This window comes from Pinus tabuliformis, chromosome 6 (assembly GCF_031772625.1).
Source record: "Pinus tabuliformis cultivar Carrire ecotype Pingquan chromosome 6, CPIR1, whole genome shotgun sequence".
NCBI classification, from domain to species: Eukaryota; Viridiplantae; Streptophyta; class Pinopsida; order Pinales; family Pinaceae; genus Pinus; species Pinus tabuliformis.
In genome coordinates, this window is record NC_142292.1 from 1,699,352,871 (window position 1) to 1,699,378,024 (window position 25,154).

Sequence of the window (25,154 nt, forward strand, 5' to 3'; positions counted from 1 at the left end):
TTAGAGAAGGTGTAGAAATTTTGAATAATAAACACTTATTCAACAGAGATTATCCTGATTATACACTATTGCGGAATACATGCACAATACATAATCTCCTCTACGTTGATCATCAATTTAGCAGCATCAAAAACAATGAAACATCAATAGAATGCACACATTAACACAGTATGTAACCCGGGGAAAGCTTACAGATGAAAACCCCACACTATCTGTATATTAATGATTGAGAACATGTAACAATACATAGTACAATACTCCTCACAAGTATCCAACACTATCTCCACCTGTTACAAAACTAGCTCAGATTTGAACAAGTCACAAGTTCAAATCTTCTCCACTGCTTTGCCTGCCTCTATTGCACACAATACCAAGTGAAAATCACCCACCCTGGAAATCACGTGAGCACAGGCTATTCCACTGGGCATATACTGAGCAATCCTCATGGGCATACTCAATCCTTTGATTGTGCAAGATCTCATGCACAACTATAGTCACAACGGATAGCAATCTTAACCTCTAACCCCTGTCTCCACTGAACTATACATGCATTGAGTTAACTGATGTATTCTTCAATTGCATTATGAGTTAATAATTAGTGAATTAATTTAATCAATTAATTCACATCACTCATCACTAGTCTATTTGCAGTTAGACTAATTACAACTAGTTTAACCAAGTCAAACTGAACACAACTCCATCAACTCCACAAAACTCACATGCATGAGTTCTAACTAATTTCATGCATGCAATAGCTCAAATGACTCATAAGAAAAGCGTATTTCCTTCTGACAGCTGCATGTGCAACATCTGTCGCTCAAACTGAAGTGCTCCAAGAGGATAAGATAAAGTTTATAGTCTAAATATTATTATGAGATAATAATATTTGACTTTTCTATTTTTAACCTGGCAGTCTAAAAATAGACTTTGATCACTCCTGCTGTGAACCAGAAATAGAAGTCCATCTATTTTTCTCAACATGACCAATCATCCATAAACAACATCCTGCAACTCATAGACCATGATCCATATGTCTAAAAATAGACATAGTCTAAAAATAGACTTTGCGCCATAATTTGCCTGCGGGCCCACTTAGTGAAGGCGACTCCTTTCCACTAAGCTCCATCATCTTGTTGCATTCTCAACACTCCCTCTCAACAAGATATGGATTATCAGCAACCCCTATCCTACCTCGGTGGTATTCGAATTTGCTCCTGGTGAGCGCCTTCGTCAAGATATTAGCATCCTGATCCTCCGTTGGAATGTATGAAAGTAACATGATTCTCCGCTGCACACAATCTCTGATATGATGGTACCTGATTTCAATGTGCTTAGATCTATCATGAAATACAGGATTAGCCGAGAGTTTAATGCAACTCTAGTTATCACAATAAATCACAGTAGGATCCAAGTGAGAACCGAACAAACTGACCAGGATCTTCCTCATCCATATAGCCTCGCATGCAGCCAAACTTGTTGCCATATACTCGGCCTCTGCTAAATTGAGTGCCATGGATCTCTGCTTCCTGCTGTACCAAGAAACTGTTGTCGACCAGATACTGAAGACCCCTCCTGATGTGCTCTTTCTGTCCATTGGTCTCCCTGCCCAATCTGCATCTGTGAAGCCACATAGCTTCACCTCATCCTCCTGTTTGTACCATAAACCATATCCCGATGTGCCTCTCAAATAACGCAATACATGCTTGCCCGCCTTCCAGAAGAGCTTGGTAGGCTTAACCATAGCTTGTGAAAGCTGGTTAACAGCATAGCATATATCGGGTCATGTATTGATCAGATACATAAGCGACCCCACCAACTGTCGATAAACAGTGGCATCCACTTCTTCTGCTGAAGTGGCATCCTCCTTCCTCCAACCTCCAGGAAGAGGAGTATCAACATGCTTGCAGCCATGCATGTTGAACTTCTCCAGTATCTCCCGAGCATACTTACCCTGAGAAACAAATATTCCATCACTACACTGCCAAATTTCCAATCCCAGGAAATAATGAAGGAGGCCCAAGTCCTTCATCTCAAACTCCTTAGCAAGATCATCCTTGCATGAAAGTATCAACAGCTCATCACCCGTTAGAATCAAATCATCTACATAAAGTACAATGATAAGCAACTTAACCTCCACCACAATCTGGTATAGGTTAGGATCCGCATCACTCTTGGAGAATCCAAGTCCGGTGAAATAACTGTCTATCCGTGTGTACCAAGTACGTGGTGCTTGTTTCAACCCATACAACGCTCTCTTGAGCCTGCACACATGCGACTCGCTGCTGAAGATCTCAAAACCTTCGGGCTGCTCAATGTACACCTCCTCCTCAATGACTCCATTGAGGAACGTAGTCTTCACATCCATTTGATGAATGTGCCATCCCATCTGCGCTGAGAGAGCAAGAATTGTACGTATGGAAGAATACCTTGCGACATGTGCAAAGGTCTCCTCATAATCGATCCCCTCTATCTGTGAAAAGCCTCGAGCAAAAAATATCGCCTTGTACTTCTCCACACTCCCATCAGCTACCTACTTAACTTTGTAGATCCATCTCGAACCCACCATCGATTTCCATTCCGGTCTTGGGACAATCTCCCATGCACTATTTCTGACAATCGAATCATACTCTTCAACCATGGCGTCTACCCATGCGGGATCCTCCACAGCTTCCTCGAAAGAGGATGGCTCAGTCACAACACATTTGCTCATAAGAGCCATGTATCTAGTGTACCGATCAGGTGACTGTCTCTACCTGCGTTGGGCTGCAGGTGGTCCTATAACTTTCTCTGCATCTCGAGCCAGTTGCTCAGCTTTTTTCAAGCGCTTTTGCCCTCTGATGGTTGGCACTACATGAGTGGTCTCTTCCACTCCATGAACCTCGTCCTATGGCCGATCCATGTCCTGAAGCTCATCCTTAGGAACTAATAGCTCTTCATCTGCATGCAAGTGTGGCTCCCTCTCAAGCGAACACTTCATGGCTTTCTCCTCCTGAAATTTTATATCCCGTCGCACAATAGTCTTACCACTGTTTGGAAAATACACACGATAGTTGTGGGGCGTATCAATGTACCCCAAAAATATCCCAACCTCTGCGGTCGGCTCCAACTTCTTCCTAGCATCCTTCATCACATGTATGTAAACGTTAGCACCAAAAATTCTCAAATGAGAAAGATCAGGCTTCTTACCAGAATAAGCCTCCTCGGGTGTACTCATGCCAAGTATCCTGTGAGGACAACGGTTCTACACATAAAATGTTGTATTGCATGCTTCCACCCACAAGTGAAGGGGTAGGCCCTGATCATGCAACATCGCCCGTGCAGCACCCACGATCGTTCTGTTCTTTCGCTCAGCAATCCCGTTCTGTTGTGGGTTATGGGGAGCTATGAGCTCTCTTCGAATCCCTTCTGCACTGCAAAAGTCCTTGAACTCGCCAGAGATGTATTCACCACCATTATCACTCCTAAGAGCCTTCACCTTCTTCCCTGACTCCTTCTCGACTAATGCTTTGAACTCACAAAACTTTGAGTATGTCTCGCTCTTCTTCTGCATGAAGAAGATCTAGCATTTACGAGAGAAATCATCAACAAATATCACATAATACCTATGTTTTGCTATTGAAGCTACTGAGAAAGGTCCACACATGTCTGTGTGAATTCTCTCAAGGATCGTCGTGGCGTGACTATCCTTCCCGTGAAAGGTTGCTTTCACAAACTTTCCCAAAGTACACCCCTTACACTGATCTGACTGCGCAAGAGTGCCTTTAGGAAGCCCTGTAGTGATCTGCTGCAGTGTCTTCAAGGCTCCATGGTGAAGGTGACCCAATCTCCTGTGCCACAGCTCGCCATCATCCCGGCTCACCAATCCTTCTGCCTTTCATGCCATTGCTGCGCATCCATCTACATGCAACTGATAAAGGTTCCTCACTCGAACCCCTATCTTCCGGGTTTCTCGATTTGTCTTGTTGTGCAGGAAAGCCTTTCCCTCGTCGAAAACAACATCATATCCCTTGTCTTCTAACATCGCCACAGAGATAAGATTCTTCTTCAATCTTGGAACATGCATCACTTCCTTCAATACGAAGGGTTTAACAGACTCCTTCTTAAAGGAAATGGTACCGATACCGGTCGCACTGTATCTACCATCATCGCCCATCTCGATGTGCACTCCAAGATCTTTGTCCTCCAGATCAGAAAACAAATCTCGATCTCATGTCATGTGAAAAGATGCACCACTGTCCAAGAACCATACCGATCCCATCACACTTGAAACCAAGCATGCGATCAATGAAAAATCAAGCTCAAACTGCGAGGCTAGAGCCTCTCCTGCTGCAGATCCAGCAGCTTGCTTTTTCTTCTTCTTCTGCGGACAATTAGTGGCATAGTGTCCATGCTGGTGATAGTGAAAGAACTTCACCTTGGACATGTCCTGCTTCTTGCCTTTCGCACCAGACTGAGAAGCTTTCTTGCTCTTCCCCTTCTTTGCTTTGGCAGCCAAAGTGCAATTTTCTTCATCAGGTCCCTTTGATGAAGATCCGTCCCTGGTACTCCGCCTGATCTCCTCCTGCACAAGATCTGACCAAAGTCTCTCCCATCCTGGAAATTTCTCCCGACCATTGACAGAGTCCTGATAGGAATTCCAACTCTTCGGAAGACCAAGGAGAGCCAAGCTCACCAAGTCCTCATCATCGACAGTCACCCCCACACTTCCCAGCTCATCCCGACATTGAGTGAACTTCGTGAGATACTTGGGCATACTGTCTCCCTTCTCACATTTGATGTTTCTGAGTTTATCTTTGAGCGCCAGCTTCCTTTGATCACTCTTGCTTTGGAATAAACGCTTTCCACATCAAGTATGGAGAAGCCTTTCCATGCAGGCTGGACACAATGTGATCCTTCACGCCCTCCAACAGAATCCTTCAACACTTTGTTGTCTTCTTTTGCCAAGCATCAACCTGCGCAACATCAGTAGGCTTTGGGACATCAACCTCTATGAAATCCTTCAGCCCATTATCATCCAACACTGCCTCCATCCTGTCCTTCCATGCAATATAGTTTGAGCTGCCCTCAAGAGCATACTCCAATCGCAATCTGTTGAAAGACATTGCCACGTTGATACCAAGAAAACACTGCTGCAAATTCGAATTCCACCAGCTCCAAACTCAACCACCTCTGATCTAAGAATTCGTGAGAACAAAGTATTTCTCGTACAAAGATTGACTGTATGGGCTTTTACCGGATATCTCACCTTCCAAAGGAAGGATGAATCCAGAGGCTACCTGGCCCAATTACAGACTCTGCCTGAAGAAATAGAATGTAAACACTTCCTAAATAGTAGATCTGATGATCAACAGCTCTGATACCATGTAGAAATTTTGAATAATAAACACTTATTCAATAGAGATTATCCTGATTATACACTATTGCGGAATACATGCACAATACATAATCTCCTCTACGTTGATTATCAATTTAGCAACATCAAAAATAATGAAACATCAATAGCATGCACACATTAACATAGTATGTAACCCGGGGAAAGCTTACAGCTGAAAACCCCACACTATCTGTATATTAATGATTGAGAACATGTAACAATACATAGTACAATACTCCTCACAAGTATCCAGCACTATCTCCACCTGTTACACACAAAACTAGCTCAGATCCGAAAAAGTCATAGGTTCAAATCTTCTCCACTGCTTTGCCTGCCTCTATTGCACACTATACCAAGTGAAAATCACCCACCCTGGAAATCACATGAGCACAGGCTATTTCACTGGGCATATACTGAGCAATCCTCATGGGCATACTCAATCCTTTGATTGTTCAAGATCTCATGCACAACTATAGTAACAACTGATAGCAATCTCATCCTCTAACCCCTGTCTCCACTGAACTATACATGCACTGAGTTAACTGATGTATTCTTCAGTTGCATTATGATTTAATAATTAGTGAATTAATTTAATCAATTAATTCACATCACTCATCACTAGTCTATTTGCAGTTAAACTAATTACAACTAGTTTAACCAAGTCAAACTGAACACAACTCCACATCCAACTCCACAGAACTCACATGCATGAGTTCTAACTGATTACATGCATGCAATAGCTCAACTGACTCATAAGAAAAGCGTATTTCCTTCTGACAGCTGCATGTGCCACATTTGTAGCTCAAACTGAAGTGCTCCAAGAGGATAAGATAAAGTTTATAGTCTAAATATTATTATGAGACAATAATATTTGACTTTTCTATTTTTAACCTGGCAGTCTAAAAATAGACTTTGATCACTCCTGTTGTGAACCAGAAATAGAAGTCCATCTATTTTTCCCAACATGACCAATCATCCATAAACAACATCCTGCAACTCATAGACCATGATCCATATGTCTAAAAATAGACATAGTCTAAAAATAAACTATGCGCCATAATTTGCCTGCGGGCCCACTTAGTGAAGGCGACTCCTTTCCACTAAGCTCCATCATCTTGTTGCATTCTCAATAGAAGGATCCTGAAATTTATCAAAAACTTATCCCCAGAACATGCACTTCTATATCCTCTGAAGAGGTTTTGATGTATGAATGGAACATGATTTATTGATGTTTGCATTTGATATCTGCTACTGATGTTGCACTTTTGTACTCTTAGTGGATGTTAGATCAAGAAGAGATAAATCATTATCACTTGAAGCTCATGAGTAGGACTAGTTATAAATGGTATTTCTATCTCTTAACTATTTTTGCCTTGTGTTAAAATGATTTTCATTTTCGGTTATTTATATATTGATGTATGAATGCCTGAGTTATCATTTGGCACTTTTGTACGGTGATAGCTATTTATTTATGCTTGATGTATGAGTAGCTTATTATGTGATATGTTTCTCACAACTGTTTCGTCTAACTTTTTATACGAAGTGGTTCATCCTTATTGAATTCTTTTCTCATAACAGTTGAATGATCTTTATTACCAATTGTTATTTGAAATCATTTTAGATTGCATAAAAGAAAGGTTACACCCCGGGTTAGTGTAGACTTAGATATTTTTTCTTATTAGAATACAATTTCCTTATTATTGTTAGGATATTCCGACACATAGGAAATAGTTAAGTACAACTTGGTCTAGTATAGAGTTAGGTATAGAGTTAGGTAAAGTGTGTTTCTTTACTATGTACATTTTGTAACTTACAATCTGATGGTCACGATATGTAGTGATCCGACGGTTCATTCTCTCCTCGATATTACTGACACTTGATCCGTGGCTTAACACCCGATTGGTCCATGATCTCTATTTAAAGAGCATGGAGGGTCATTTGTAGGTTAACCGTTCATGAGAGAAGCTTATGTAATTTTTCATTCTTTTATTAATAAATTGCCTGAAGTGGCCGCGTTGGCTCAGGCCGTGGACTGTTTCCCTCTTTGAGGGTTTTAACCACGTCAAAAGTACTGGTGTATTGATCTGCGATCTGTTTGTGAGCGGTGTCCTTTGGTGTTCTGTCTGAGGAACTTACCCTGTAAATTCCTACATGGTATCAGAGCTATTTGAGGGTCGCGTCCGTTGGTGATCCAAATTTGAAGCCGGTAGAACTGCATCCGACTACCGTTTCCTAGATCTATTGTTTCTAACTGCTTTCAGGCTGAGTGGTCTACTCTGTTGTGTTGGGAGCATCTGTTCCAGTGAGGAACCCATTTTGTTTCACGCGAAAAGGTTTCCGGTAGCCCTAGCTACGTCATTTTTAAGATCTAGAGGTATACAGTGTTTATTTGAAGTTTACAGTTATTTTCTCTTTGTTTATTTCGGTTTTCGGTTTATTTAGTTTTTTTTATTACCGGATCTATACCTTTCATTTCTGTGTATGCTCTTTGTCCTGTGACTCTGTGCGATCTGGGCAAATCAGAAACATAAAGGAAGGATTTTTCTCATGCGTATGCTCTTTTCCGCTGCACCTTAGTGTGATCTCAGAAAATCAAAAACATTGAGTAAAATATTTAGTTTCCGGCTAAAGCTAACTTCGAGCCGCAAGGTTCGTTTTTTTTTGTATGTCCGTGTTGGGTTTTGTGTTTTTTGTTTTGTAGGGAAAAATAGCTTTCTCAAAGCAAGCACGCAACCCAAAGCATCAACCCTCTCTCTCTCTCTCTCTCTAACTTTTTGTATAGCTCACTTGGTGCAAAGCTAATTTATGAGAGTAGAGGTCTTGGGTTCAAGTCTCCAATTTGTGGGGGCGGATTTTTTATTTCTGCACATTCCCGCACTTCATCGGCGACTTCATCATATTTTCTTCAAAAAGCCATAACTTCTTCATTCGAAAGTCGTTTTCAGAACCGTTTTTTTTTAAACAACGTAATTCTTCGAGATCTTTCCATTGAAACACTTAGTTTTAGCATCTATAGCTTCAATTTTTTTTTTTTTAATGGAAAGTCCATGCCAAGTTATTCTTGACAGCACCAACTACTTCCAATGGTGGTCCTACATTGTGGATTTACTTAGAAGTAAAGGTCTTTACAGAATAGCCACAGGCCAAGAGACCAAACCGAAAGATGAAGACAAGGCAGCTAAATGGTAAAATAGGCAAGACCAAGCACGTGGGTTGATAGGGATGTCTATTTCTCCAGATCTTAGATTCCATATTGCAGAACTTGATACTCCTGATGAAGCAATGAAACATATTACTAAAGTCTTTGGAATTAAAAATGAACTTAAAGCCCATCAACTTGAAAATGAATTGCTTACATTGGACCCCAATAATTTTTCTTGCATTGAAGATTTTTTGTCCAAGTTCAAGACCCTTAGACTTCTCTTGGAAGGTGTTAAGGTTAAGAAAGAAGATAGTAGCCTTATCTACTCCATTCTTACTAAGTTGGGACCAGCCTATTCTGTGTTTGTTTCCACCTTCCATTCTACAAGAGAAGCCTTCATTTCTCAAGGACAAGCCTACAAGTCCCCTTCCTTTGATTCCTTTTGTGATTCTTTAATAAGAGAACAAGAAAAACTCTTACACCTTGGTCTTCTTCATCTTGGAAACTCTTCTAAGAAAGCGTTAGCCGCCCAGCAGCAACCAAATTCAAAGAATCCTAAGAAGTCGTATCCTAAAAGGAATGGTCCTAAACCAAACAAGGGTCTTAAGCAATTTCCGCCTCAAAATGAAAAATCATTTCAACAAAATGATAAGACAAATAAAAACAAATGGAAGAAGACTGATAGACATTGCAACTTTTGTAATCGAGATGGCCACTTAGAATCCAAATGCTTTAAGTAGATGGAAGCCTTGGAAGCATCAATGAAGAAGCATAACATCCATTTGGAGCAATCTTGAACTTCAACTTCATCTTCAGGAATGGCACTTTCTGCATGTGGTTGTCAAGCATCTCGGTCTGGATATGCACTAAATGTATCTTCTTCTTCTCATTCTCATGAGTGGCTCATTGATTCTGGAGCTTCTTATCACATGGCCAAAAACAAAGCCATGTTTTCTTCTTTAAATGATTGTAACACCAAAAATATATATGTTGGTGATGATAGATCTCTTAATGTTGTAGGGACTGGAACTGTTCATCTAGACAATGGTCAGTTTAATGATGTATTATGTGTTCCAACCTTATCCTGCAACCTTCTATATGTATATCAGATAACCCATTCAGGTGAAGGTAAAATCGTTGAATTTTCACCTCACGATGTTGTAGTTAAGGACCTAAGAGATCCTAGACAGATTTTAGCTACTGGCATTGCTAGTGATTCTACAAGGTTGTATAAGTTTCACAACTTTGGGTCATCAAATCTTCCGTCAGTATTTGTTGCTCATAATGATGAAGTGAGCAAACTTTGGCATGAGCGAATTGGTCACTTAAACTATTGCTCTCTTCAGAATCTATGTAAAGAAAATATGGTGACAGGTCTTCCAATGATATCTTGCAGAGATGGTGTTTGTTCCGAATGTGTACTCGGAAAACATCATCGAGATAGTTTTGAAAAACGTGCCTCTTGGCACGCCTCAGCCCCTTTACAGCTCGTGCATAGTGATTTATGTGGTCCACTTCCAGTTGCTTCATTCTCTGGCTACAAGTATTTCTTAACTTTCATTGATGATTTCTCTAGGCGCACTTGGGTATACTTCTTAAAACTCAAGAGTGAAGTATTTAACATGTTCTTGGCCTTTAAGGCCTTTGTTGAAAAACAATCTCGACGTCAAATTCTTAAGCTAAGATCTGATAATGGCGGAGAATATGTTAAAAACACATTCATCAACTTTTGCACTGAGAATGGAATTCAAATGCAACATACTGTTCCATATACTCCACAACAAAATGGTGTAGCTGAAAGGAAGAATTGTACCTTAAAGGAAATGGCTAATTGTATGCTTCAATCTAAAGGACTTAGTCTTAATTATTGGGAAGAAGCAATTAACTATGCAAATTACATAATAAATCGCACTCCTACTAAGGTTTTAAAGAATATCACTCTAGAAGAAGCATGGAGCTCAATCAAACTAGATGTAAGTCACTTTCGTGTTTTTGGAAGTGAAGCATGGGCCCATATTCTAGATGAGAAACATAAAGCTTTAGAACCTAAGAGTGAAAAATGTATTTTTGGTTGATATTCTGAGATGTCAAAGGATATAGACTTATTCCACTTAAGTCCAAAAATGTTATCATTAGAAGAGATGTAAAGTTTGCTGAAAATATATCGGCCTGCGAGCCTAGTTCGGCGGATGTGCCACCTCTCCCTATCTCTTCTACTTTTGAAAATATTTCTTCTTCAGATGATGAAAGGGAGGATGAAAATCCTCCCCCACCTTCTCAGGATCCTCCTTCAGCTCCTCAGCTTCCAAAATGGGTCTGTGCTACTCGGGATGCAGCAGGTGATCCTACAGATCAGCGACGTACACGTTCTCAGTTCGAGAGAGCCTCTTCTTTACTGGCTCAAGCTTCAGTGAATTATGATCCTGACACCTTTGCAGAAGCTTCAGGCCATCCAGATTGGGAAGCAGCTACGAATGAAGAATATAATTCATTATTGGAAAATGATACATGGGATCTTGTTCCTCTACCAAAGGGACGAAAACTTGTTAGATGCAAATGGGTTTACAGAACCAAGTATGGACCAGATGGGAAATTTGATAAACATAAAGCTCGTCTTGTTGCTAAGGGTTTTTCACAAGTTGAAGGCATTGACTATACTGAAACCTTCTCCCCTGTTGCCAAAATGAACTCTATCCACCTTGTTCTTTCCCTTGCCGCCTCTTTCAAATGGGAAGTCCATCAGATGGATGTTAAATCCGCCTTCTTGCATGGGGACTTGCATGAAGAAATCTATATGGAACAACCTATTGGCTTTATACAAACAGACTCCAGCCTTGTATGTCGGCTTAAGAAATCCCTTTATGGTCTCAAGAAAGCTCCTCGAGCTTGGTATGCCAAAATGGATAACTTTATTTTAGAAAATGGCTTTTCTAGGTGTCATTCTGACAATACTGTCTACACCAAGAAAGTGGGCAAGTCTCTTATCATTCTTGTTCTTTATGTTGATGATCTTATCCTGACTGGTAGTGATCCCAACCTTATAAACCATGTGAAGTCTAGCCTTAAAAGGAAGTTTGAAATGACAGACTTAGGAAACTTACATTATTTCCTTGGTCTTCAAGTCTTGCAATCCAAGGAAGGTATTTCCCTTTCCCAATCCAAGTATGCCTGTGATATTCTACACCATTTTCACATGGAAGACTGTAAGCCAGCCCCTTCTCCCTTTCAGTCTGGAGTCAAACTTTCAGTCACTTGTACTTCTCCTGAAGTTGACGCTACCTTATACCATCAACTTGTAGGAAAACTTTTGTATCTAACCCATACTCGTCCTGACCTTTCCTTTGCTATTGACCTTGTTGCTCGATTTATGCAAAACCCACGTGAAAGTCATTGGAAAGCAGCTAAAAGAATACTTCGTTATGTTCAAGTATAGTTCAGTTTGGGATTCATTACAGTGCCGAAGCATTTCCTCTATTGGTTGGTTTCACTGGTTCCGATTGGGCTGGTGACCCTGATGATCGGAAGTCTACTGCAGGTTATGTGTTCACTCTTGGTTCAGGACCTATTACACGGGCTTTCAAGAAACAAGGTGCCATTTCTCTTTCTTCAGTAGAAGCAGAGTATCGTGGTGCCGTAGAAGCTAGTAAGGAAGCCTTGTGGCTTCATCAGATCCTATCAGAGTTTGGCTTTCAGCAGCAGCATCCGACTACACTTTGGTGTGATAATCAAAGTGCCATTCAACTATGCAAAGATCTAGTCCAACATCAGCGCAGCAAACACATTGAACTGGACATGCACTTCATCAGAAAGCTCATTCATGACCATGTTCTTGAAGTGAAATATTGTTCAACAGATGATCAAGTTGCAAACATCTTTACAAAGGCTCTCACAGAGGCGAAGTTCACTAAACTTCGATTTATGGTTGGAGTTCAGGAAGTTGTCACTAAGGGGGGATAGGCTCTAGTGCCTCCTTCCTTCTCCTATTGTGTCATATTTGTAAATACTTCAATCCTATCCCAAGTTGTTCTTAAGGGGGGATGTTAGGATATTCCGACACATAGGAAATAGTTAAGTACAACTTGGTCTAGTATAGAATTAGGTATAGAGTTAGGTAAAGTGTGTTTCTTTACTATGTACATTTTGTAACTTACAATCTGACGGTCACGATATGTAGTGATCTGACGGTTCATTCTCTCCTCGATATTACCGACACTTGATCCGCGGCTTAACACCCGATTGGTCTATGATCTCTATTTAAAGAGCATGGAGGGTCATTTGTAGGTTAACCATTCATGAGAGAAGCTTATGTAAATTTTCATTCTTTTATTAATAAATTACCTGAAGTGGCCGCATTGGCTCAGGCCGTGGACTGTTTCCCTCTTTGAGGGTTTTAATCACGTCAAAAGTACTGGTATATTGATCTGCGATCTGTTTGTGAGCGATGTCCTTTGGTGTTTTGTCTGAGGAACTTACCCTGTAAATTCCTACAATTATTATATCAGAATTAGAGTAGAAGTATTCCATTTAGAAACTATTAGAAAGAGAAATATCAGTCCATCACACACACACATAAATTGGGAAACTAGTCCCATATCCCCAGTTAGACCCACTACACCAAACGGAAAAGGAGCTGCTAACCAAGGTCCGGATCGGGTGGGTATCCCCCTTGTTGTAGACCTGATTTTCGGGGCTTCAACATATTTGGCACTAGAAGGAGGGCCCCGAACTGTGAATGGCAAGCAAATCTAAATCTAAATACCATTCTGAGAGTAAATCGCCCTCACCATCTCCCCCGACTTCTCCATTGCATTTAGAATCTTTAAATCCAGAGTCAAAAGTCATTGTAGCAACGACCGCTGCTACAAACCCTAACATTTCATAACAATCTACTATTGAACCTCCTGAAGTTGAATCTTTTATTCACAAGCTTCAGCGATTTTCTATATCTCCTCAAAAATCTGATAAATCTCAAGGTAGCGTGACTTCGCAATATAACCCTGCTCATCCTCTTACCAGGTTAAAGAGTGAAAAGTTTGGTGTTCAGCCAATCGAATTACCTCTACCTACTAGGAAGAGAGCAAGGAAGTCTCCTAAAGGATCCGATAGCGAGACTCTTTCATCATTGTCATCCATCTCAACCTCTTCACCACGAAGTCAACCATCCACTCCTCTACTTCAGATCATTGTCCATCAGCCTACTGGAACTTCCACAACTCCCTCTCAACCATCTGGAGTCGTAATATCCTCATCTTCTCAACCGCAGGGATCATCTTCTGCACTTTCCTTTGTTAGTAGTTCAACGATGGCCTAATGTCCATGGAATAACCCAGGGGCAGTCTTAATCCCTGCACCTTTGAGTCAGTTACCGGCCCATCCTAAAAAATGGCTACCTAAGTTTAATGCTGAGGCATGCATGCTAGCGGAAGAACATATAAATAACTTTATGCTATCCATAAATCTCAATGGAGTTATTAATGAAGATGTTGTTGTTCGACTTTTTCCTTATAATCTGCAAGGAACAGCAGGATCATGGTATTTCTCATTACCATCTGTATCTATTACTAGTTGGAACATCTTCCGAGAACAATTCCTGACCAAGTTTGGTGATGATAGGTCTACATCGACACTGATCAATGACTTGTCTAACCTGAAGGCCAAGTCAAGAGAACCTATCAAAGATTTCAATTTACGTTTCAATAAAATCTTAAATAAAATTCCTACTACTTCTCAGCCTAGTGAAGAAGTGCGAAGTGAATGGTACATTACTGCTTTACCATCAAACTTAGCAATCTTTGTTGATAGGGCTAACAAAACAACTTTAGTTGAAAATATGAAAGAAGCAATAGCAGTAGAGAAACGTATTATGGCCCTAGAAAAGAAAAATGTGATAGAAGAACGAAAATCTAAGAAGGTTTCCTTCAAAGAAGATCCCAAGAAAAAAAACCGAAAGATCCATTCGATTTAGAAGGATTACAAAAAGTTTTGAAGACCATGTCTAATGAGATGGTCGACATTAAGAAACAAGTGGCAGAAACTTCTTCTAAAAAGCCATACAGGCCTTTTAAAAGAAATCCTTCAACTGATTCCAAACCCCCTAACGCTATTACAAATGCTGAATCAGAAGAAGAAGAAGAGGAAAACCCTACTGAAGAACATACCGATGAAGAAGAAGTTGTAGAGTTACAAGGTATGTGGGATTTCATCCTCCCAGATGAAGAGGATCAAGAGGCATTCCCGATTAGTACTCGCAGCAGAAATCAACTTGATCCTCCTCAACCTACACCTAAGCCAAAGAGCGCAAGCTCGATGACTAAGGATAAAGTCGTAGCCAAGAAAACATCACCTAAAGCGACTCAAACCAGCCCAGTCCAAACAAACACATCAACTCCATATAAAATGCTAATCATTTCAGATGAAATGGAGTATAATATCATAGAAGACATGAAAAAGACTAGGGTCAATATTACTTTTTTTAATTGAGCAAGTTAAAACACCAGCAAAAAGTACTTTTGAAATAATTACATGTTGTACCAGTTGCACCTGTACCAGCCGCTATAATCTCTCAAGATTCTCATGATATGGGAAGACCTCCAACTAGTACGATGAATAAGGTTGATCCAAACGATATTGCCTTAATTGGAGGAAGATCGAGATTGCATACTCCCCCATTTCTTCTTACTTATGAAATTTTCAATAAAAATGTGCATAATTGCTTAGTGGATTCTGGAGCTTCATCGAATATTTTACCAAGATCAATATGCGCAAAATTGAACGTTCAACCATAGAAATCCGTTGTACGCATAGTTCAGCTAGATCGATAGCAAGTCGAAGTGATTGGCGAGTTAAATCAGGTTACCATAAGGCTGTCATCCAACCCAAAGGTATGTCAAGTTATCGACATTTTAGTTGCTGATATTCATGAATTTTATGGCTTAATTCTTAGCAAAGATTGGTCAGAAAAACTTCATGGATACTTTGCAATTGAATGGTCGCATATGTGGCTCCCTTACAATGGTAAACCAAAGCAAATAAAAGTTGAACGCGAACGACAACAGAAATACATAGTAACAGAACTCGAGGGAGAAAATGAACCAGTAGCATATAATTCTAACATCATTAGAAACTATTCAGTAGATTATTTCCTAGGAAATTTTAATGCTCATACTTCACCTTACTTAGAACATTCTGTTTTATCTCAAGTAGAAAAATTTTCTCAAACAGTTAGTTCTAAATGCATTAATTTTATAGATAGTCCTGTAAATAAATATTTGTTTTGGAAACTATTTTTTGATGGTTCTAAGTCTAATGAAGGAGCAGGAGCAGGATGCGTGTTAGTAAGCCCAAAGGGAGATAAAACCATGCTAACTTGTAGACTCGAATTTGAGTGCACCAACAATACCACAGAATACGAGGCTCTAATCCAAGGGTTATACAAAGCAATCGTATTAAACGTCAAATACCTGCAAGTTTTTTGAGATTCTGAAATTTTAATCAGACAGGTACGTAATACTATACACTGTTTATCAGGTCATTTAAAGCATTACCAATCTTTAGTTCAAGATGTGAATGAACACTTTATAGCATTTAATATTTCATCAATTCCTAGACTCCAGAATGCTAGCGCAGACCTCTTATCCAACGTAGCTTCCAAGCTCATTCCTTAAGAAGATTTTAGCCCTAACTGATTTTCAATTGAGTTAATTTTTAGACCATCTATTCCTGATAACATCACCAATTGGAGGATTTTCAACGACGATCCTGATATCATGAGTTTCCTCACATCTAAAGGATCCTACACCAATCAAATAATTGACGAAGACCGACATGACCAACAATTGCAATAGGATAGTACTAACAATGCTATACCTAAATCAGTAGTCAAATTAGAAGGTCTTTATGATTTGAAAGATCAATTCAAAAGATCTACCGGTTCAAAACTCCAAAGTTCAACTTTGAATTATGAATTAGTAAATCTAGGAATTGATGCCAAACCACAAAATATCAACCTAGGCCTTGGCCTAGCCCCTGAAGAAAAATTAGCGCATATCCATCTCTTAAAACAATACAAAAGTGTATTTGCTTGGAATTACGATGAACTCAAAACATAAGACACCTCCATCATCCAACATACTATCCCAATGATCGATAATGAAAAACCTATCCAACAAAAGTTGAGAAATATCCATCCAAATTTAGAAAATCAGATCAAAACTGAACTCAATAAGTTATTGAAAGCCAAAATAATCTTTCCCGTTAGACATTCTAAATGGGTCTCCAATATGGTACATGTTAGAAAGAAAAACAGAGATATTAGAATCTGCATTAACTTTCGAAACCTTAACAAGGCCTGCCAAAAGGATAATTTTCCTTTGCCCCCCATGGAACAAATACTGCAGGCAGTTGCGGGCTCAGAATTAATGTCATTCTTGGATGGATTCTCAGGATACAATCAAGTGTTGGTACATCCCGACGATCAATTAAAAACTACATTCAGAACTAAATGGGGCACATACGCATATCAAAAGATGCCATTTGGTTTGATTAACGCGGGTGCCACATTTCAGAGAGCCATGGACATCACATTCAAGGGGTTAGTTAATAAATCAGTGGTAATCTATTTGGATGATATAATTGTTTATTCCAAGAAATGAAACAACCATCTCAGAGATTTAAAACAAATCTTCCAACATTGTTTAAGGTATGGGATTTCGCTTAACCCGAAAAAATCCTTTTTTGCATTAAGTGAAGGAAAACTTCTAGGATTCATAGTGTCAAAATCTGGAATTCACATTGATCCTGACAGAATCAAGGAAATTTCCACAGTACCCCTACCTCACAACAAGAAAGCCATGCAATCTTTCCTTGGCTAGATTAACTTTGTAAAGAGATTTGTTCCAGATTTTTCAAGAATCGTATCTCCTTTACAAGCCATGATTAAAAAGAACGCAAACTTTAAATGGGGCCAAGATGAACATGAAGCATTCAATTTGATCAAACAAGAAATTATCAATGCTCCGTCTTTAGCAACTCCAAATTTTTCCGATCCTTTTATTTTGTATACATTTGCCTCAGATAAGTCATATGCTGCGATACTCACTCAAGCAAATCAAGAAAAGGCGGAAGCCCCAATTTGTTTTTTCAGTTCCAATTTACAAGGAGCTGGGTTGAATTATTCAGATGTGGAAAAACAAGCTTATGTTGTTTTTAAAGAAATTAAATATTTCAGACCGTTTTTACTCAAAACACATACCAAAATCATAGTATCGTTTCCAGCAGTAAGAAATCTTCTAGTACAGAAGGATGTGGGTGAGAAAAGGGCCAATTGGGTTACTGCCTTACAGGAATATGACGTAGAAATCAAACCAACAAGTATTGTAAAAGGTCAAGGCTTTTGTAAAATGCTGGCAGGAGCATCGCTAATGTTCGAAAATCCATCTGCAGAGGTACAAGTGTACGAGGTAAGCCTAAACGATGTTGAGTCATTATACGCTGATATTATTTATTATCTAAAGAATGGATATGCTCCTCCAAACCTCGATCATACCAAGAAAAGAGCTCTAAGGTTAAAAGCCAAACAATATCAACTCGTGAATGATGTTCTTTTTAGAATAAATTATGATTCTATTCTCCTTAGATGTCTTGAGAAAGCTGAAGCTGAAAAAGTCTTGCAGGAACTCCACGATGGGCCAGTAGGCGGACACTATGCTGGAGATGCAACTGCTCACAAAATTTTACGCGCAGGCTATTACTGGCCCACATTATTCAAAGACGCACATAATTACGTAAGGAAATGTCAAGTCTGTCAAACCACTGCTGGGAGACAAAAGAAACCATCCTTTCCACTGCAACCAGTTACCATCGAACAGCCTTTCGATCAGTGGGGATTGGACATAATAGGTGAGATCGTTCCTCACTCTTCTAAACAACATAGATACATCCTTACAGCAACAGATTACTTTACTAAATGGGTAGAAGCAGTTCCACTCAAGACGGATAATGCTGAAAATATCATCGAATTCATAGATCAGTTCATAATCACCAGGTTTGGATTGCCTTCCGCTTTAATGTTTGATAATGCATCATATTTTTCTGGTAATGCAATGACTGAATTTGCACTCAAAAGGGGTTTCAAGCTTAAATACTCAGCCAATTATTACCCACAAGGGAATGGGTTAGCTGAATCTACAAATAAGAACTTAATTAGAATCATTAAGCGAACCATTGACCAAAATCATAAAAATTGGCATAAGTCTTTAATATATGCTTTATGGGCAAATCGAATAATGCAGAAAGCCTCCATCAGCACTTCTCCCTTTAATCTAGTTTATGGGAAAGAAGTGGTTCTTCCAACACATCTGGAAATTCCCTCTTTAGCCTTGGTTCAATATATTGATGAAGCACCAACTTCTTCCCTACAACTAAGGCAGCTGGAATTGATTAAGCTAGAAGAACAACGAGAACGGGCTAAGATTACTCACGCTCATCATCAAGCATTGGTGAAAGCCTCTTTTGATTCCAATATGATATCCAGAAAAGATTTTCAGATGGGAGATCTAGTTTTAAAATGGGACAAGGCTTATGAGGAAAAGGGAAACAAAATTTCAAAGAATGTGGCTTGGTCCTTTTCAGATCATAGAAGTCATAGGTCCGTCTACCTTCATGTTACAAGATTTAACAGGGAAAAGAGATTCTTTACCTGTTAATGGTCAGATTCTTAAGAAATATTTTCCATAGAAGATCATTCTTCTATTCTTGTAGAGTAGTTGTTTTTCTTTCCATAATAAAATCGGTTGTAAATGGTTACATTTGAGATTCACGAAACAGAGACAAATTCTCTTCTAGATTTTGTTTTTTGCTTGTATAAATAGAATTCTTTCTGAAAAATTAATCATTACTATTGAAAGATACAGTCAAAAACTATATGTCTAGAAATGATATCAGTTTCAACTGTATAAACTTTGACAAAAAAACTCCTTTAGTTAGAAATTGTTTTATTTCAGTCAAATGAAAGGTATCAATAACAAAATGAAGATTCTCTGTAGAAAGGCTCTTTCCAAAAACTCTATCATTTTCGTCCAGAACTATCTTAAGGAAACAATGACTTCCTCCCCACCTAGGAAACTACAATATTCAGAGAATAAACCAAAGCTACACTTTAACTTAAAGAGTAAGAGGTCTCATCACAAGCCGACTTATCATGATCATAGATGTTATAGCTTGCTGACTTTTCCAAATACTGCATACCACAACAGGGCAATGACTCAAGATTGTTAAAATCTAAAGACAAGGGGTCTCATCACGAGGCAGCTTGTTCAGCAAAGTTATAAATCAGTGAATGACTGTGTCATAAATTGGCTACCAAACCAAGACATTGCTCTTTAAGAATAAAAAGAAAATGAAAGCAAAAAGTGTGGAAATGGATTTTTTCTTTGAACAATTGTAAATTTCTCTAAGTAGGATACAAGATCATTGCTGGATAATTAGTAACCTTGTCGAAGCTATAAACACTTGCTGGCAGCAGAGGCTCTACCTATGACAAATGAGCATATTTAAAACTGATTTACAGAGAAGACTTTGTTTATATCTTTATAAACCAAGTAATGACTGATGTAGATACAAGGACTGGCTTGAGAAAGAAAATAATCAAAGTTGGGAAAAGAAGAAACAAAATATCATTGATAGGCAAAAGCATAATGTACTTAGTCTTTCTATAGTAAAGTTTAATTTTCTGGAAAATTTTCTGTTTTGGAAGTTTTGAAAATTCAAAAGAGCAACAGAGATAACTGGTTCTTCCAAGTGAATCACCAATTGTTGTGGCCAGCAACAACCCCCCTTCTTATTTATTGTTATTCCTAATACTAAATAAGTGGGGACACTTAGTTGAAAATTTAAAAAATCAAAGTAGTGCTTAAATTTCCTTTTCGAATAAGCTTACCATCATAAGCTTAGGAAGACCCCCTTGAAAAATCTAAAAATCTAAGTTTTATGATAAGGTAAGACAAAATCTTTCCTTAGGAAATATCGCATCGCAAAAATATGGCAAGATACCACCCTGCAAACTGAATTCCAACATTGCAAGATTGCGATACGCGATAATAAAATATCACATCGCATACATCAAGCACAACTTACATCGAAACACTTTAATTTGCTGATATGCGATGACGCCGATCGCAAATCGCATTTTGCAGAAAATAGAATAACAAAGATTGCCATATATCACGTTCTTGCGATCTGCGATATTGCGATTTCGCGATACAGCGACAATGCGATAATGCGATGTCACGAGCAATCAACTTTGTGATATTACGATTCTGCAACGTTGTGATTCTACAATATTGTGATCTGCGATATTGCGAAGCAAATCGCAAAATCGCTTCATCGCAGATCTTTCGGGCTCGTTATTCAAAAAAGTATTTTCCATAAACTGACACCTGGTTATGCGCTTTAAAGCTAATAAATGAATTAGTTTCCAATTATTAATGGAATATGGTTTCGGGCTTATCAAAAAATCATCTCACGTAAGGTCATATATTTGATGTGTCTTCGGCATTTAAAACTTTCCCATCACCCTTCCTTGTCATTATTTTCACTTCACATGTGAATTGCAGGAACGGAGAATAGAGAATGACACAAAGCAATACGCAGGATAAAATGGGAAAGAAAAGCAAAGCTCCGAGCTCTGAAGAAAAAGAAATGGCACCCTTGTATACAGACACGGCCTGCAACAGAGACGCAAGAATTGTTACGTGGGAAGGCATGTATAATCTGTTTGAGGAGGAGAATCCCAAAGTAATGGAAGTTACTGCTACTGTGGGCTCAAATAGTTCTTCTGAGGCATCCCTCACAGAGCTAGCTTGCTCATTCTTACACCGGATAGCAGCAAGACCCAAAATTCTCCCATACACAGACATGGTTAAGTGGATACTAGACATCGTTGATATTAGAAATAGACAGTTTAAAACTCAGGGTCAAGGACTTATTGGCTCATTCGCTGCACAGGATTTAAAGCTCATGTATCATTTACCAGAGCCACAGGAAACTTATAACAAGCAGTTTATGGAGAAATTTGCAAAAGAAAATCAAGATCTGGCAAAAACCACTAAAGACTGGTCAAGGAGGGACGAATCGCTCAAGAAAGATAAACATGGTATGTATAGTACTGGTTCCCTCACCTCCCCGTATTGTTTTGTTGCTGCCATGCTCTGTATACTGTTTGGAATGCCAGATATTAACAAATTTTCATCTGAATGGCTACCATTATTGGATTCCGCCACGAATGCCACTATTGTAGATTGGGCTAAAATATTGTCCGATAACCTAGTCACGGCCATTGTAAATTACTGGTCCAAAAGAACTGTTGCTCAAAGAATTTATCCCTCTTTTTACCTATTTGCATATGTAATGGATGTGATATGTTATGTTTCTAAGTTTCTTGTTATGGGTTGGAAGTGGACAACTCAAGACCCCTTACCCATCCATGTCTATCATAAAGAATTATGGGACTCTAAGTTCGCTCCACACTTCTACCAGATTTGTCATGGAATCATGCTGCCCTTGTATAGAATGTTGTATGATAAAGATGCTCCAAGATGTTCTCCTGAAGCAGAGGTGGACATAATCCCTGTTGCGAGATGGTTCGAAGAGGAATTGTTTACTTATGTCAGGGTATTTGGAAGTTTTGTTTCCCCTCGCGTCCTACCTTTGTATGTCCCTGATAAACTCCTGGCTCAAGAGATTGCTTATCAAACCTGTGGAGAAGGTGGTTTGACTAAAGATTTGAAGGACAAAAAGAAGGCTATATGGCCACAGTTTCCTATAGCCCGTGGGGCATTTTCGTTATTTGATGTAGGCCATGCATTCACAGAAGTAAAAAATATAACGTGTTTATAGTTATTCAAATTTTCACGAAGACCATTCGACCCTCATGATGTTGCTAAGAATTTCACTACTGCAGTCAAGATAAAGGTGTTTTCTGGAGAAGATGATTTATTTGATGACATATTCCAACAGAAAAGCACACTTGAAGAAATTTTGCATGCAGCCCAAATGCAATTCTCTCCAGAAGAATTCCAACAGTTCAAAATATATAGGGAAAGAAGGTTAGCCAGTATTCCTTTGGAGAAACTACGCCTAAAACCCACAAGGGAACCAACTCCAAGTGTTAGTCTTAGTGGAAGTTCAGGCACAAACGGATCTAAATCCAAGTCTAGAAAAGAAACATCTGAACATTCTAAAATATCTGAAAGTGAACAGGATAAGAGCAAAGGGTTAGTAAAAGATACTGCCCAGTCAACGGAACTTCTACAGCAACAGGTTTTTACCTCCCCGCAAAGAGATCCTCCCCCTCTCGTCGTTCAGCAGCCATCAGTCACAACCGAACTAGATAAAGAATGGGAAACCTTCAATGACTTGATCAATCTTGAAGGACAAACCATAAAAACACCTGTGAGCAATGCACAGGCAACAAAAGAAGTAGTCACAAGAACAGTTAGCAATGTCTCAGATATGGAGCATATTCCTATTGCCCCATCCTCTGAGCTTATGCTCAAAATAGAAGAAATTCCTCCTCTTGATATATTTTATAGCCCACAGCACAAAGCAGTAATGAGAAGAAAGAGGAAGAAAAAGAAATTGGAAAACGTTCTCTCTCAAGACGCAAAACAATTAGACGTCCTGTGGCAAGATCCCACTAGCAATCCCACTGAGAATCTCACCAAACTATCTCAGATCGCAGGAGCATATGCCTCCACGACTATTGATAAAGCATCTAAGGTACAAAAATTGCTAAAAGAAAAGGAACACCGGATACAAGTTTTGCAACAACAGTTGCAACAAGCTAACGCTAACAATGAATCACAGAAACAGCGTGAAAGGTTACAACATGACTTCCAACAAATGCATATAGGATATCAGAAAAGTTTGGAGGAGAAAGGAAAGTAGTTACAGGATCTACATGAAATGTACAAGGACAATCCTAAACTCACATAATTTATCGCAGAATCCATTTCCTTGAATGAACAATTACTACAGCAGTAGGAAGCGTTGGGCCAAAAAATATCACAGTGGAACTATTATTGTGAAATAAGTGATAAAACCACTAATCAAGTTGTAGATTTACGAAGTGACTATGATTTAATTGATAAACGGGTGACTGAATATTTGGCTTGGCAAGAAACAGACGAGGGAAAAAGAGCAGGTGCACCAAGGATCAATGAAAATCACAAAGAAATGCTCTTTAACAAATGGGACGAACAAATCAAGGAGGCAGAGCAAGCAGCAGAAGGAGCAACCACGATAGCAAACAATATTATTGATTGTGTAAATGAAAATTTGCACAGGGAAAATTTGATCGCAGAGACCACTCCAGGGTATTTACCTAACGTACAACAAATACAAACCGATTGGAAGCAGAAGGCTCAAGAAAAGGCAGAAGCAATCCAAGGGTTAACCAAGTTGAATTGGGATTATTACTGGGCATACTTAGTAAAGCCACATAGCCAGTGGATGACTCTTAAGTGTATCATCAATTCGGCCGAAAATATGGCGCCAGCTCTTGTCGATTCTGTTTTCTCAGCTCAGTTAAAACCAAAAGTTGGCCAGCTGACTCTTCTCAAACAGATGTTGCACGCGTGCGATTTCAAGGACCAAATACAGAAGTAGTTTTAATTTTAGATTCAATTTTAGTTTTCATTTTGTTTTATTTTCCTAAAATAAGGACGGTCATTTAAACCGCATCCTACATTTTTGTAATAATTTATCTTTAGATTTAGTTAGTAGTATTTAAACCCTTCTCATGCATTTAGAGAAGGGTCCTGAAATTTATCAAAAACGTATCCCCAGAACATGCACTTCTGTACCCTCTGAGGAGGTTTTAATGAATGAATGGAACAAGATTTATTGATGTTTGCATTTGATATCTGCTACTGATGTGGCACTTTTGTACTCTTAGTGGATGTTAGATCAAGAAGAGATAAATCATTATCGCTTGAAGCTCATGAGTAGGACTAGTTATAAATGGTATTTCTATCTCTTTACTATTTTTGCCTTGTGTTAAAGTGATTTTCATTTTCAGTTATTTATATATTGATGTATGAATGCCTGAGTTATCATTTGGAACTTTTTTACAGTGATAGCTATTTGTTTATGCTTGATGTATGAGTAGCTTATTATGCGATATGTTTCTCACAACTGTTTCATCTAACTTTTTATACGAAGTGGTTCATCCTTATTGAATTCTTTTCTCATAACAGTTGAATGATCTTTATTACCAATTGTTATTTGAAATCATTTTAGATCGCATAAAAGAAAGGTTACACCCCGGGTTAGTGTAAACTTAGATATTTTTGCTTATTAGAATACAATTTCCTTATTATTAGATTAGAATTAGAGTAGAAGTATTCCATTTAGAAACTATTAGAAAGAGAAATATTAGTCCATCACACACACACACATAAATTGGGAAACTGGTCCCATATCCCCAGTCGGACCCACTATATCAAACGGAAAAGAAGCTGCTAACCAAGGTCCAGACCGGGTGGGTATCCCCCTTATTGTAGACCTGATTTTCGGGGCTTCAACAATTCTCTAAGATCAAATTGAGATCGAGATACCATTAAGTACGCATCAAGGAAGAGG